Source organism: Strix uralensis, chromosome 5 (genome assembly GCF_047716275.1).
Source record: "Strix uralensis isolate ZFMK-TIS-50842 chromosome 5, bStrUra1, whole genome shotgun sequence".
Classification (NCBI taxonomy): domain Eukaryota; kingdom Metazoa; phylum Chordata; class Aves; order Strigiformes; family Strigidae; genus Strix; species Strix uralensis.
In genome coordinates this window covers 7,714,139-7,730,416 of record NC_133976.1, presented here as the reverse complement: position 1 = coordinate 7,730,416, position 16,278 = coordinate 7,714,139, and positions in this window count along the sequence as shown.

The window sequence follows — 16,278 nt, the reverse complement described above, 5'->3', positions numbered from 1 at the left end:
ATGGTGTGAGTCAGCACAGTCCCTCTCCATTGGGGAGCATTGAAGGAGCAACTAAATCACAGATCACAGAAGGGTTTGGCTTGGAAGGGACCTTTTAAGGTCACCTAGTCTACCCCTGATGTCAGGGCAGGGACACCTTCCACTAGCCCAGGTTGCTCAAAGCCCCGTCCAACCTGGCCTTGAACCCTTCCAGGGAGGGGGCAGCCACAGCTTCTCTGGGCAACCTGTGCCACTGTCTCACCACCCTCATTTTTGTAAAAACTTTTTTCCTAATGTCCAGTCTAAACCTACCCTCTTTCAGTTTAGAACTGCTGCCCCTTGTCCTGTCGCTACAGACCCTGGTAAAAAGTTTGTCTCCATCTTTCTTATAAGCCCCCTTTAAGTACTGAAAGGCCACTATAAGGTCTCCCTGAAGCCTTCTCTTCTCCAGGCTGAACAACCCCAACTCTCAGCTATTCTTCATAGGAGAGGTGTTCCAGCCTTCTGATCATTTTTGTGGCCTCCTCTGGCCCCGCTCCAACAGGTCCATGTGTTCCCTGTACTGGGGACCCCAGAGCTGGACACAGCACTGCAGGGGGGATCTCATGAGAGCAGAGTAGAGGGGGAGGATCCCCTCCCTCGACCTGCTGGCCACACTGCTCTGATGCAGCCCAGGACACAGCTGACTTTCTGGGCTGTGAGCGCACATTGCTGGCTCATGTCGAGCTTTTCATCCACCAATACCCCCAAGTCCTTCTCCGCAGGGCTGCTCTCAACCCCTTCATGCCCCAGCCTGTGTTAATACTGGGGGTTGCCATGACCCAGGTGCAGGACCTTGCACTTGGCCTTGTTGAACCTCATGAGATTCACATGGGCCCACTCCTCCAGCCTGACAAGAAGAACAGCAATTGCTGTTGCCCTCCACATATCCACGAATTGGCTTCAGATCTGAATGCAACTCATCACCCTCACAATTAGGAATCTTCTAGCTTTATGGAACAAATCCATCCTTTGATAAACAAGTATTTTCACTCACCTGCTCTGTGCTGTAAGTCATCCTCCAAAGTGTGGCTTTGTTTGGCTTGGTTTTTTTAAACAGGGGACAGGTTAATACACTTACTTGTAACATTAAGTGGCCTGTCTTTAAGATACAATTAAAAGTGAGAAATGCTGCTGTGTGCCAGGATCCCCAAGGCACTAAATTTCATCTGTGCTGCAAAGCCACCAGCAAGTCTGCAAGGTTGCAGTTTCACCTGTTGAAACAGCCTCAGGATGGAGCAAGTGCCGTTGCCAGCACCCACGCATGGGCTCCAGCTGAGCTCCAGCACCCTTCCTGGGCTGTTTGGCCAGTGCGTCCCTCTGTCCTGTGTACAGGACACTAGAGATTAATACTTTGGGTGAAAAAAATCCTTCTGAAGCTTGAGAGGAGAAAGGATATCCTCCTGGTAACATGAAAGGAAACTGGAGCCTGGGCTTTATAAAAAATGCATTAATTGTGAGACAAGAAGAAAGTCATCTCAAGTGCCTGTGACATGTTGGTTTAGAAATGGCTGGCTGAGTCTTTCAGGGGAAACACATGCCATCACGTCAGAGTGGTTTGGGGTTGGGTGGTCTGGATGCTGCCACCCCTCCTTCTCCTCCCCAAAACCTATCCTTTGCTGAGGTCGTGATGCCTTGCGGGGAAGCACATTTATCCTTCGCTGGGGAAGGGAGGGGGCACAGTCCTGGGAAAAAGCCATGGGGCCCCATCCTCCTAGAGAGACAGATGTAGACAAGATTTTGCAAGATTTTTCAAAAATAACCCCCTTGTGCATGTTCTCCCCCAAATCCAAAGTAGCAAAATGCCTTGTAGGAGGTGCCAAGACATCCCTTCTCCCTGCACTGGCTCTTCCACTGCTCAAGCGACCCCACAGCTGGACTGGGGCAAGCACCTTCACCCCTTCCCACCACACTGTCATCACAGAGAGGCACGAGAGGGGTTTGTACAAGTAGGTCAGGTATGATTTCTCATCTGCTGGATGCTAATAAAAGCCACTGATGTGAAACCTATAACATTATGTGTATAAATAATTTAGCTCTAGTGTGTAAACATTGATTCTGGGCTTTAAAAAAAATGAAATAATTCCATCAGCTTTTCCCCTCCCCTCCATGCATATGTCGTTATGCCTGACTGCTAACAGGGGCAGAAAATAGCTAATACTTGGGGAATTTGGAAATCAGGGAGACACACCCCTTGTGTTTCTGCACTGGCTCCTCCCTCCACCCAGATCCTCAGAGGTATAGAGGAATCAGGATGAGCAAGGCAGCTAATTAGGAACAAGGGCGTAATTCTGGCTTGTAATTGCAAGTAACTGTTGACCAGAGGGATGGTGGTAAGAGGAGAAGAGGCTGCGTTTCATGACCCACATTATCCCCTTCACTCCTCTCACTCTCTCGGGCAGATGCAGACACCAGACTCACACTACATAGCATCCATCTGACCCTTCCAGCAGCTGCCTTCACATGAGCTGTTTTGCTCCAAAATTGCCCTCAGGAGTCCCCACAGAGTGTCTAAGCCCACCTCGAGCTGACCTCGTGACTCTCCAGCCCTGGAAGACTTCACCACAGCCAAGCAAGGAAGGTAACAGCCAAATAGCAATAGCATCCTTCAGAGAGCAAATTCAGCCATCAAGAGTGGCTGCAGGGGGCAAGCGAGGCCCCATGGCTGGAAACACTGGGCCAAGGCCAGGAAGGAGCCGCTTTGGCTCACCCTTGCCCTGTGGGACCTTTGTCAAGGATTACAAGCTGCTGTGGCAGGTAGCACGCCGTTAGCTGGACCCTCGGACTAAAAGTTGCCAAACTGGTCCATAATCTTTTCTGAAGGTCTGGGAGGATGAATGGTCCACTGGTGGTTGCTCTCCCATGCAGCTCTTCCCAGCATAACTTTGAGTTAAAGTGTTCACAACACCGCAGTTGCCCCTGACGCTACCAACTGGCTTGAAGACCTTCATCTACCTCTGCCCAGCAGGAGCTATCATGGGTGGGAGAACTATGGTGGCCCATGTCTCCTGCTGGAGCCTGGCCATAGGCCTAGCTTGGGGTGGCAACCACCACCATGGCCAGGGATGTCCCCTGGTCATGTCCATCACCAGCACACCCAGGAGAATTGTCATCTTCAGGTGATGCCTGGGCAGGTCAGGGTGGATGGAAAAGGCCAACCCACATAGTTCTGCCATCCACTGACACTCGCGTGGCCTCAGGGACATTCCCTGCCCAGGGGTGGTTCAGCAAACCGTCATATGGACAGCACGTGCACACACTGGGAGGTGATCCTGCACTCCAGCAAAGGAAATCAGTCCATGAGACTTCTAAAAAAACCTCATTGGCAGCAACAGGGAATGTTGCAACATCCTGCTCCACTTTTGCCTCATGCCCAGTACTGCCCCGGTGGCACCAGGTGAAAGCGAGTGCGGGCTGGAGGAGGACAAGGGGGCATTTGCATGTCAGGACACTGGGAGCCCATGTCAGCTCCCCAACGAGTCACCGTGAAGTTAGCACAGAGGGATCTGGACTGGAACCAGCATGTGGCTATTGCCGTTACCACGGCTTAGAGAAAGCAAAGATTAATGTAATCATTTAATCCCAAGAGATTTCAGGATTCACTGACTGTATCTCATGTCTCCATCCATCACAGCACAGGGGATGCGTGTAAACTGCTATGCTCTTAGCTGGACCTCTGCTCCCTTCTGATTTCCCTTTCCCTGAGATCCTGCATGCGCGCTCAGACCCCAACGCTCCCCACTGCTGCATCTCGGCCTCCTGATGCTGCGGCGCAGCTGTGGTGGATCCTGCCCACAGCATCTGGCCTGATTTTTGGCTGGTCAGAATAGTGAAACCAGCCACCCTTGGTTTTCTTGACTTTTTCCATGGTGATGGCTTGGTCCACAAAGCCCTGAGACCTCCAGCTCCCTGGAGCATACAGCTTGATGATGGCAGCACCAGTGGGACATCCACTTCCTACCTCTCCATCAGCATCAGGACAGAGACTGGGAGAATGACCCCCTTGCAATCCAGGAGGACACAGTCAGTGACCTACTGCATCACATAGACATACACAAGTCTATGGGACTGGATGGGATACACCCGAGGGTGCTGAAGGAGCTGGCTGGGGTGCTCGCCAAGCCACATTCCATCATTTACCAGCAGTCCTGGCTGACCGGGGAGGTCCCGACAGATTGGAAATTGGCCAATGTGACGCCCATCTATAAGAAGGGTCGGAAGGATGATCCAGGAAATTACAGGCCTGTCAGCTTGACGTCGGTGCCCGGGAAGCTGATGGAGCAGCTCATCCTGAGTACCATCATACAACACATGCGGGACAACCAGATGATCAGGCCCAGTCAGCATGGGTTTATGAAAGGCAGGTCCTGCTTGACAAAGCTGATCTCCTACGACAGGGCGACCTGCTTATTGAATGAGGGAAAGGCTGTGGATGTTGTTTACCTTGACTTCAGTAAGGCCTTTGACACCATTTCCCACAGCATTCTCCTGGTGAAACTGGCTGCTCGCGGCTTGGATGATCGCACGCTTTGCTGGGTAAAAAACTGGCTGGATGGCCGGGCCCAAAGAGTTGTGGTGAACGGAGTTAAATCCGGTTGGCGGCCGGTCACGAGTGGTGTCCCTCAGGGCTTGGTTTTGGGGCCACTCCTGTTTAACATCTTCATTGATGATCTAGACGAGGGGATCAAGTGCACCCTCAGTAAATTTGCAGATGACACCCAGTTGGGTGGGAGTGTTGATCTGCTCGAGGGTAGGGAGGCTCTGCAGAGAGACCTGGACAGGCTGGAGCGATGGGCTAAGGCCAACTGTATGAGCTTCAATAAGGCCAAATGCTGGGTGCTGCACTTGGGCCACAACAACCCCCAGCAGCGCTACAGGCTTGGGGAGGAGTGGCTGGAGAGCTGCCAGTCAGAGAGGGACCTGGGGGTGTTGATTGACAGCGGCTGAACATGAGCCAGCAGTGTGTCCAGGTGGCCAAGAAGGCCAATGGCATCCTGGCTTGTATCAGCAATAGCGTGGCCAGCAGGGACAGGGAAGGGATCTTACCCCTGTACTCGGCACTGGTGAGGCCGCACCTCGATGACTGTGTTCAGTTTTGGGCCCCTCACTACAAAAAGGACGTTGAATGACTCGAGCGTGTCCAGAGAAGGGCAACGAAGCTGGTGCAGGGTCTGGAGCACATGTCGTACGAGGAGCAGCTGAGGGGACTGGGGTTGTTTAGTCTGGAGAAGAGGAGGCTGAGGGGAGACCTCATCGCCCTCTACAACCACCTGAAAGGAGGTTGCAAAGAGCTGGGGATGAGTCTCTTCAACCAAGTAATAAGTGATAGGACAAGAGGGAATGGCCTCAAGTTGCACCAGGGACGGTTTAGACTGGATATTAGGAAGTATTTCTTTACAGAAGGGGTTGTTGGGCATTGGAATGGGCTGCCCAGGGAGGTGGTGGAGTCCCCATCCCTGGAGGTGTTCAAGAGTCAGGTTGACATGGCGTTTGGGGCTATGGTGTAGTTGGGATCTGTCAGTGTTAGGTTAACAGTTGGACTAGATGGTCTTCAAGGTCCTTTCTGACCTAGATGATTCTGTGATTCTGTGATCCTACTGGGCTGATGCTGTGGGGAGAGCCAAAGGCAGACAGACTGGGCTGGACACCCTGCAGGGAATGGGGTTTGCCTTGGGATTAGCAACACCCTTTGTCTGCATAAAATTTGCCCAACCACCATAGTCTGGCCAGGCAACAGGACAGCATCAGTGACACCTGATGACTCACAATGCATTTGTCATTCTGTCCCTCTGGTCCAGGTTACCACAGGTGATCTGATACTGTGGAGAGCTGCCCTGCATGGGGATGCCACTGCCCTTCGCTCCTTGCCCCAGGGCTAAAACACAGGCAGAGGCTGGTGAGCAGCCCCCAGCTGCCCTGAACACCCAGGTGCTGCCAGTTCCCAGGGAGCGGGCACCAGGACATGGCAGTGGATGTGCTGGATCCTGCAGAGATGGAGTTTTGGGTGCTGCTGCCAGACCTCCTCCATTTCCTGGCTCCTCTGCTTGTCAGGGCATCACCTTCACAGCTTCATCACCTGGAGAGCATAAAGTGAGCCAAACCCCAGTGCATTAACATAGATTTTGCATTTAACATTTATTACAGCAATGAGCTCCTGCGTGGGTCCTTCGCTGCCCTTCACTGAGCATGATGGATCAGCGCCCATCTTTCATTTAATGAACCCTTGGGGAAGCCTTAGAGCAGCAGAGACTCCTGCCTCAGCCACAGGTCTCCCACGTGCAGGCTCACAGCACCCACCCCAGTGGGGTGGTATCCCTGGGGTCTCCATCCAGCCCGTGGCCAGGGCCAGGCAGTGAGGACCTCCTCCTTCCCCAGGCTGTCTCACCTCTCCCTTGGTTTTTATTTCTACCTCCTGCTCTGTGGTGATGTTCTCCCTTTCCCCATCCCTCCCCACAGCAGACGGGACACCCTTTTGGGGTGGCAGGGAAAAGCCCAGGTTGAAGCTGGACCTGCAGGTGTGATGGACCTGCAGTGAGGATGATGGACACCTTCTGCTTCCCCAGCCCATGACACCCCTGTCCTCCAGAGGAGCTGCAGGCAGGAGCAGGAGGTGCTGCCAACCCAGGGAAGCTGCAGCCACACACCTCATCAGGCTGTGGGGCTTTCTGAGCAAGCCAGCATTCACTTTAATGAATAGAAGTGGATGCTTTCTCCAGAATAAATCTCTTATCGCTGGGGACTGCTTTTGGAGAGCTTCTGGTAACTCCACTTGTTGCTGTTCAGGTGGGAAGCCCAGGTTCATGGCCAAGGTTTACGCCCTTCCTGCTCTGAGTCAAACCATTGCACTTCTTTTCATGCTAGGCAAAAAATCAAACAAGCTCAACCAAGGGAACGTGAGGGCTTGATCTGGGGAGGGATTTCATTTTGAGGAGAATGTTGCTGAGGTCTCAGCCTGCAGTTTTGCTGCTCAGCAGTGTCGGGTTAGCTCCAGCCCAGGGGGGAGATAGAGCTGCTTGGGCAGGATGGAGACCTGCAGATCCGCTCTCCCATTCTGGTGGGTTGACCCTGGCTGAATGCCAGGTGCCCACTAAAGCTGGTCTATCACTGCCCTCCTCAACTGGACAAGGCAGAGAAAACACAACAAAAGGCTCGTGAGTCGAGATAAGGACAGAGACATCACTCAGCAATTACCATCACAGGTAAAACAGACTCAATTTGGGGTGCATTAGCCTAATTTATATGAATCAAATCAGAGTAGGATAATGAGAAATAAGAAATAAGTCTTAGAACACCTTCTCCCCACCCCTCCCTTCTTCCTGGGATCAGCTTTAATCCCGATTTTCTCTACCTCCTCCCTACCAGCAGTACAGGGAGAAGGGGAATGGGGGCTGTCGTCAGTTCATCACACCTTGTCTCTGTCGCTCCTTCCTCCTCAGGGGGAGGACTCCTCACACTCTTCCCCTGCCCCAGCGTGGGGTCCCTCCCTCCATGAACTTCTCCAACGTGAGTCATTCCCCACAGGCTGCAGCTCTTCACAAACTGCTCCAGCGTGGGTCCCTCCCACGGGATGCAGCCCTTCAGGAACAGACTGCTCCAGCGTGGGTCTCCCACGAGGTCACAAGTCCTGCCAGAAAACCTGCTCCAGAGTGGGCTCCTCTCTCCACAGGGCCACAGGTCCTGACAGGAGCCTGCTCGAGTGTGGGGTTCCCATGGGTCACAGGCTCCTTCAGGCATCCCCCTGCTCCAGTGTGGGGTCCTCCCCGGGCTGCAGGTGGAGATCTGCTCCCCCGTTACCCTCCCTGGGTGCAGGGCACAGCTGCCTCACCATGGGCTGCACCACGGGCTGCAGGGGAATCTCTGCTCTGGCACCTGGAGCACCTCCTGCCCCTCCTGCTTCACTGACCCTGGTGTCTGCAGGGTTGTTTCTCTCACATATTCTCACTCCTCTCTCCAGCTGCAGTTGCTGCTGCACAGTAACTTTTTCCCCTTTTTAAATATGTTATCCCAGAGGCACCACCACTGTCACTGATGGCCTCGGCCTTGGCCAGTGGTGGGTTCCTCCTGCAGCCAGCTGGCATTGGCTCTGTTGGACATGGGGGAAGCTTCTAGCAGCTTCTCACAGAAACCATCCTGTATTCCTCCCCTGCTACCAAAATCTTGCCATGCAAACACAATACACCCATCCACTTCAGGGGCACATACCTCTCTCCTACACACCTGACACTGGGCTCTGCATCACTGTTCACAATGTTTCATGTGGTGGGCACATCTTTTTCACAAGAAGAAATGTCATCAGCTTCACGAGCACAGCTAGGGCCAGGGCATGGAAACACAGAATGGTTTGGTTTGGAAGGGACCTTTTAAAGACCATCTAGTTCCAATCCCCCTGCCATGAGCAGGGACATCTTGCTCTAGACCAGGTTGCTCAAAGCCCCGTCCAACCTGGCCTTGGACCCTTCCAGGGAGGGGGCAGCCACAGCTTCTCTGGGTAACCTGTTCCAGTGTCTCACCACCCTCACAGTGAAGAATTTCTTCCTTATGCCCAATCTATACCTATCCTCTCCCAGTTTAAAACAATTGCTCCTTGTTCTGTCACTACAGGCCCCAGTAAAAAGTCTCTCTGTTTTCCTTGTAAGACCTTATTATATATTGAAAGGCCTCAATAAGTTGTTCCTGAAGCTTTCTCCTCTCCAGGCTGAACAACCCCAACTCTCTCAGCCTGTGTTCTTAGGAGAGGTGTTCCAGACTGATCATTTTTGTGGCCTCCTCTGGACCCGCTCCAGCAGGTCCATGTCTTTCTTGTACTGGTGACCCCAGAGCTGGACACAGCACTGCAGGTGGAGTCTCACCAGAGTGGAGTAGAGGGGGAGAATCCCCTCCCTTGACCTGCTGGCCACACTTCTCTTGATGCAGCCCAAGGACATGGTTGACTTTCTGAGCTGCAAGCACACGTTGCTGGCTCATGTCAAGCTTTTCATCCACCAGTACCCCCAAGTCCTTCTCTGCAGGGCTGCTCTCAACCCCTTCATCCCCCAGTCTGCACTGATAGTGGGGATTGCCCTGACTCAGGTGCAGGACCTTGTACTGGGCCTTGTTGAACTTCATGAGGTTCACATGGGTCCACTCCTTCAGCCTGCCAAGGTCCCTCTGGATGGCATCCCTTCCCTCTAGCAAATCAACTGAACCACTCAGCTTGGTGCCATCTGCCAACTTGCTGAGGGTGCACTAGAAACCACTGTCTATGTGTCCATGCTAGAACTTCAGTACGAACTGGCATCAAAGGCAGTCGAGTGGTACGCCACAATTGATATCACTAATGTGTTTTTCTCAATCCCTTTGGCAGCAGAGTGTAGGCCACAATTTGCTTTCACTTGGAGGGATGTCCGGTACACCTGGAATTGACTGCCCCAGGGGTGGAAACGCAGCCCCACCATTTGCTGTGGACTGATCCAGGCTGCACTGGCATGGGGTGAAGCTCTGGAACACCTGCAGTACATTGATGACATCATCATGTCGGGCAACACAGCAGAAGTTTTTGAGTAAGAGAAGTAAATAGTCTGAATCCTTCCGAAAGCTGGTTTTGCCATTAAACAAAGTAAGGTCAAGGGACCTGCATGGGAGATCCAGTTTTTAGGAGTAAAATGCCAATATGGACCTCATCAGATCCCAATGGATGTGATCAACAAAATAACAGCTACATCTCCACCAACTAGCAAAAAGGAAACACAAGTTTTCTTAGGTGTTGTGGGTTTTTGGAGAATGCATATTCCAAATTACAGTCCAGTTGTAAGCCTTCTCTATCAAGTGACCCAGAAGAAGAACAATTTCAAATGGGGCACTGAACAATGACAAAACTTTGAACAAATTAAACAGGAGATTGTTCATGCAGTAGCTCTTGGGCCAGTCTGGGCAAGATAGGATGTTAAAAATGTGCTCTACACTGCAGCCGGGGAGAATGGCCCTACCTGGAGTCTCTGGCAGAGAGCATCAGGGGAGGCTCAAGGTCAGGCCCTGGGGTTTTGGAGTCGGGGGTATTGAGGATCTGAAGCCCGCTGTACTCCAACTGAAAAAGAAATATTGGCAGCATATGAAAGAGTTCGAGCTGCTTCGGAAGTGGTTGGTACTGAAGCACAGCTCCTCCTGGCACCTCACCTGTCAGTGCTGGGCTGGATGTTCAAAGGGACGGTCCCCTCTACACACCATGAAACTGATGCCATGTGGAGTAAGTGGGTCACACTAGTCACACAACGGGCTTGAATAGGAAACCCCAGTTGTCCCGTGTCATGGTTTAAACCCAGCCAGCAAACACCACACAGACGCTCAGTCACCCACATCCCAGAGGGTGGGGGAGAGAATTGGAGGGGTAAAAGTAAGGAGACTCATAGGTTGAGATAAAAACAATCTAATAATTGAAATAAAATAGAATTTAAATAACAATTATAATAATAAGAGAAAATACAAACAAGTAATGCACAATGCAATTGCTCATCACCTGCTGACCAATGCCCAGCCCATTCCTGGCTATCCATCCCAGGAAACAGAGAATCCTGAAACCACAATCCTGGAAGTGAGAGTGAGCTTCCCAATCAGCCCTCACCTATATACTGAGCATGATGTTATATGATATGGAATATTCCATTGGCCAATTTGGGTCCGTTGCTCTGGCTGTGCTCCCCCCAGCTTCTTGCATACCTGCGCACTAGCAGGACATGGGAAGTTGCAAAGTCCTTCATTTCTTAGCAACAACTATAAACATCAGTACATTATCAACATTATTCTCATACCAAATCCCATACTGAATCCAAAACACAGCACTATTCTAGATATCAAGAAGGAAAAAAAAAATAGCTCTATCCCAGCCGAAACCAGGACATCCAGGAATCTTGGAAGTGATCATGGACTGGACAGAAGGCAAAGATTTCAGAATATTGCCAGAGGAGAAGGTGCCGTGTGCTGAAGGGGCCCCACTGTACAATAAACTACCAGAAAATGAAAAGCAGTATGCTCTTTTCACCGATGGGTCCTGTTGTATTGTAGGAAAACATGGATGGTAGAAAGCTGCTGTGTGGAGTCCCACACAACAAGTCACAGAAACTGAATCGAGTCCGTTTGCAGAGGTGAAAGCTATCCAGCTGGCTTTAGGTATTACTGAACAAGAAAAATGGCCAGTACTTTATACTGAGTCATGGATGGTGGCAAATGCCCTGTGGGGGTGGCTACAGTAATGGAAGCAGAGCAACTGGCAGCACAGAGGCAAACCCATCCAGGTTGGTGAATTATGGCAAAATATTGCTGCTTGGGTAGAGAACCTGGTTGTAAAAGTACATCATGTAGATGCTCACGTACCCAAGAGTTGGGTCACTGAAGAACATCAAAACAACCATCAGGTGGATCAGGCTGCTGAGATTGAATTGGCTCAGGTGGATCTGGACTGGCAACATAATTTATAGCCCAATGGGCCCGTGACACCTCAGGCCATCAAAGAAGAGACGCAACATATAGATGGGCTCATGATGGAAGGGTGGACTTGATCATGCACACTATTGCACAGGTTACCCATGAATGTGAAATATGTGCTGCAATCAAGCAAGCCAAGCAGTTAAAGCCTCTCGGGTATGGAGAATGATGTCTGAAATATAAGTATAAGGAGGCCTGGCAGATTGACTATATCACACTCCCACAAACCCTTCAAGGCAAGCGTGACATGCTTACAATGGTGGAAGTAATGACCGGATGGCTGGAAACATATCCCGTGCCCCATGCCACCACCTGGAACACTATCCTGGGCCGTGAAAAATGAGTCTTATGGTGACATGTCACCCCAGAAAGAATTGAGTCAGACAACGGGACTAATTTCCAAAGCAACTTCCTAGACACCTGGGCCAAAGAGCATGGTATTGAGTGGATATACCACATCCCCTGTCACACACCAGGCTCTGGGAAAATTGAATGATACAATGGACTGTTAAAGACTACACTCAGAGCAACGGGTGCTGGGACATTTAAACATTGGACTACACATTCAACAAAAGCCACCTGGTTAGTCAACTCTAGGGGATCTGCCAAATGGGCTGGCCCTGCCCAATCAAAACTTCTACGTACTGTAGAAGCAGATAAAGTCCCTGTAGTGCACATAAAAAATATGCTGGGGAAGATGGTCTGGGTTATTCCTGCCTCAGGCAAAGGCAAACCCATCCATGGGACTGCTTTTGTTCAAGGACCTGGGTGCACTTGATGGGTGATGTGGAAGGATGGGGAAGTCCAATGTGTACCTCAAGGGGATTTGATGCTGGGTGAGAATAGCCAATGATTTGTATTCTATGTTAATTGCTATAAAATACTGTATGTCATCACTATTATGGTTGCTATATGCCATGTCAATGGTATTAAAGTAAAAATTAGCCAGGTTAATAAAGAATGAATTTTGATGAAAGCAGGCAAAGTGCAGTAATAATAGAACTGGACAACCACAGTGGTGATGGAACCAGAACTGGCTTCAGCATGCAACAATCCAACACTGCAGTCCATGTCTCCTGCCATGAAGGACTCCTATGACAGATGGAGCCCAAAGTTATGGACTAAATTAAGTCAATGGACATTTCAGAGGGATGGCCCATAGACTAAGGGAATGATATCTGTGTGTATATTTCAAAAGACAAGAAAGGTGGTGGTGATTAATTGGGATGTGTTGGAAAATGTGGAACCTGGGCATGATGCAAATGGTATAGAACTGGTAGATATTGTCCTGGCTGGAATAAAGTTAATTCTCTTCCTAGTAGCTGGTATGGTGCTGTGTTTTGGGTTTAGGATGACAATAATGTTAATAACACACTGATGCTTTAGTTGCTGCTGAGCAGTGTTTACACTAAGTCAAGGACTCTTCAGCTTCTCACACTGCCCTGACAGTGAGGAGGCTGGGGGTGCACAAGAAGCTGGTGGGGGGACAGCCAGGGCAGCTGACCCAAATTGGACAAAGGGATATTCCATACCATATGACGTCATGCTCAGTATATAAACTAGGAGGAAACCTGGCCGGGGGCTGCGGCTGGGGAACTGGCTGGGCATCGGTAGGTGGATAGTGAGCAATTGCATTGTGCATCACTTGTTTTGTATATTATAAGTCTATTATTATCACCATCATCATCATTTATTTTTTTATTGAATGATCTATTTATTTATTCCCTTCCTTTTCTGTCCTATTCAACTGTCTTTATCTCAACCCACGAATTTTACTTTTTTCTGATTCTTTCTTCCATCCCACTGCAGGGGGAGTGTGCAAACAGCTGTGTGGTGTTTAGCTGCCTGCTGAGTTAAACCATGACACTATATCATTGATGAAGATATTAAGTAGCTCTGGTCCCGGTATGAAGCCTTGAGGGACACCACTTGTTACTGGTTTCCACTTGAACGTTGAAATGTTGACAGCAACTCTTTGGACATGGCCATCCAACCAATTCCTTATCCATCTAACAATTCATCCATCAAACCCATATCTCTCCAATTTAGAGGCACAAGTGTTAGCAGGTGACTGTATCAAAGGCCTTCCAGAAGCCCTGAACCCCATCACTGCAGTTTGTAGGTCATATAGGATCTAACATTGTTTGAAGAGTAATCAGGTCTTAGCCCTGTCATTGAGTCAGAGACACTCTTATTTACTGCAACGCCCTCCGTGTTGGGTCTAGGGGTGCTGTGGGGCTGAGACCTTTTCTCCTGACCCCACAAATCAGGTGTTGGTAGATGCATGCAAGATGTTGGCACAGCAACACGCCTGGCTGCAACCTGCCCAGGAGGGTCAGATCCACGCAAACCCAACCTTTGCACCCATGGCCAGGACTCAGAGGCTCCATCTCCGGGCAGGCAAACTGCCTGTGTTTCACACTGCAAGTTTTGCTTCATGAAACCGGGAGGCAGGACACTGCTGGGCCGACCTTGAACAACTCTCACATCTTCTCTGTCCTCCTCCATCCCTGTCTCTGAAGGGGGAAGATGAACCCACCCACCTCATGCACAAACTACTTTGCTTTTGTCCAACACAAACCCCTCTGCAAGTGCGAAGGTTAATGCACAGGCAGCGTGGTGCCCTTTGAGAGGCGGTTTGCTGGCGAACCCCAGATCTCTTCCTTCAGAAACAAATTGCTCTTCAACTATTGCCATCTTGTGGCGTCTGTGACCCGTTACTTGTTCCTTTTATCTGCTAATGGTGTTGGTGAGAATCAGCAATGTACACAGGCAATTTTAAAATGAAATGTAAATGAATCAGAAATGCCTACGGAGGAGCCATTAGCATAAATCCAATCAAAGGGCTTTGTTTAACTTGTTAAAAATGACTAAATATTTAGTAAGTGTGGGTGGGTGAGGTGATTCTTCCTCACACTCAGGAAGTTTTAGAAGCAAAACTAATGCTGATATCTTAAATGGCTGAACTTAAAAGCAATTTTCTACCCTGAACTCTGCCTTCTCGGTCTGTAATTCGCTGGAATATCATTGCCTGTTCAAGGAGATCACCTCTAAAATATTATCTTCGCTTCTAATAGCAGTCGACTCACTCAACAAGGATATTTGGACTCCAGGTCGTGAGCATTGCAGGGGTCTCCTGGCAGTGGGGAGTCCCCTGGAGCAAACCCTGCCCATCCCAGCCATGCCAGTGGTCCCCCCTGGGTGGGATGCTGGGGGTGCAGTGCAAGGCAGCACCACCAGCTGTGCAGAACCACCCTGACCTGCCTGTGTTATGCACCATCAAGATCACCTTGGGCGTGATAGATACAAGGAAGAAATTCTTTACAATGAAGGTGGTGAAACACTGGAACAGGTTGCCCAGAGAGGTGGTAGATGCCCCATCCCTGAAAATATTCAAGGCCAGGTTGGATGTGGCTCTGAGCAACCTGATCTAGTTGGAGATGTCCCTGCTCATTCCAGAGGGTTGAACTAGCTGACCTTTAAAGCTCCCTTCCAACCCAAACTATTCTATGATTCTATGAGCAAGAGCCATTCCAGTGCCTATAGTCTTTGTCCAAACTGGTAAGACTGGGTTGGATTCACTGCTCTGTCCCCGGTGCTATCTGCTGGTTGTCAGAAGGTGCACGTGAAGCTGATGTTTGGTGGTGGTTTAAGTGGCGCAAGCAGACCTGCCAGCAGCCCCCTGTGTTTCTCTGCTGCCATCTGCCCATCCCACATCCACTCCTTACCCTCCAACGTTCACAGCAGCTTTTGTAGAGCCACCCAGGTTAAACCAACCCAAAACAAAGGGGGTAAACCCCATTTTTTTGGAGCCCACATCTATTCCCTGACCTATCAGTTATACCATAGACATATGGATAGGGCTAAGAATATTAGTCATAGCAAGGTTTGGCTCCACAGCTCAGATTAAATCAAATAACTGAGTTAAAAACAATGCTCAGACTTGGCTCTGCAGTGACTCCTTGGACTCCACAGGCATCACTCGAGCAAGCGGTGGACAGGCTTGGGGCAACACTTTGCATTTGGGAACAGCAGCTCTTTCCCGCTGATTCACTCTCCAGCACGGAGTTGCATCAGGGTGGGTGTTAATTGCATTTCTGGAAATCAAAGCAGCCAGTACTGGGGCTGTTTGCTGGTTTTTGCTTTGCTGCTTTCCCCCAAGCACTGCCCGTCTGCTGGCTTTGCTTTCCCATCCGCACAGGAAAATACCTCACCTGGAGGGACATCTCTCCCCCGGGGACCCCTAAGCTGCTCCAAGCATTCACCCCTTTTATCCCACTGCCCGAGGGTGAGGTCCTGCAAAGGCAAATGCTGCTGTGGAGAGTTTACTTAACCTGGGCACAAATCCTGAGAAAATACACTCAGAATTGGCTGCAGGGTAGGGGAGGAGGGGGCAGTGGGATGCAGGGGATTGGAAAGAAATGGAGAAATGGGAAGATTTAACAGCATGATCGTTGCTCTCCCTGTGTGCTTCGGTGTATTTTTTCTTTTAAATGCTGGAAAAAAGCCCTTCAGGAGGATGCAGACCACCATGTTACAGCACCTCCCACCACTGCCGGGCATGCCTGCTGAGGCAGGGCTGCATTAGAGGGTGCAGAGGCTGTGGGGAGCCCCGACACCCTCCTCCATCCACCCCTGTGTCCCAGCACGGCGGGAGGTCCAGCCCCACGGAAGGGGTCTCACCTCCTGGCAGCTCCACCAATTGTCCCCATGAAACAGCCTTTGCATCTCTCCCCTCTACATGTAAATCAGGGGCTTTCCAGGATTTCCTTGGGGGAGCTGCTACCTGCAGGCTCAGCAAAC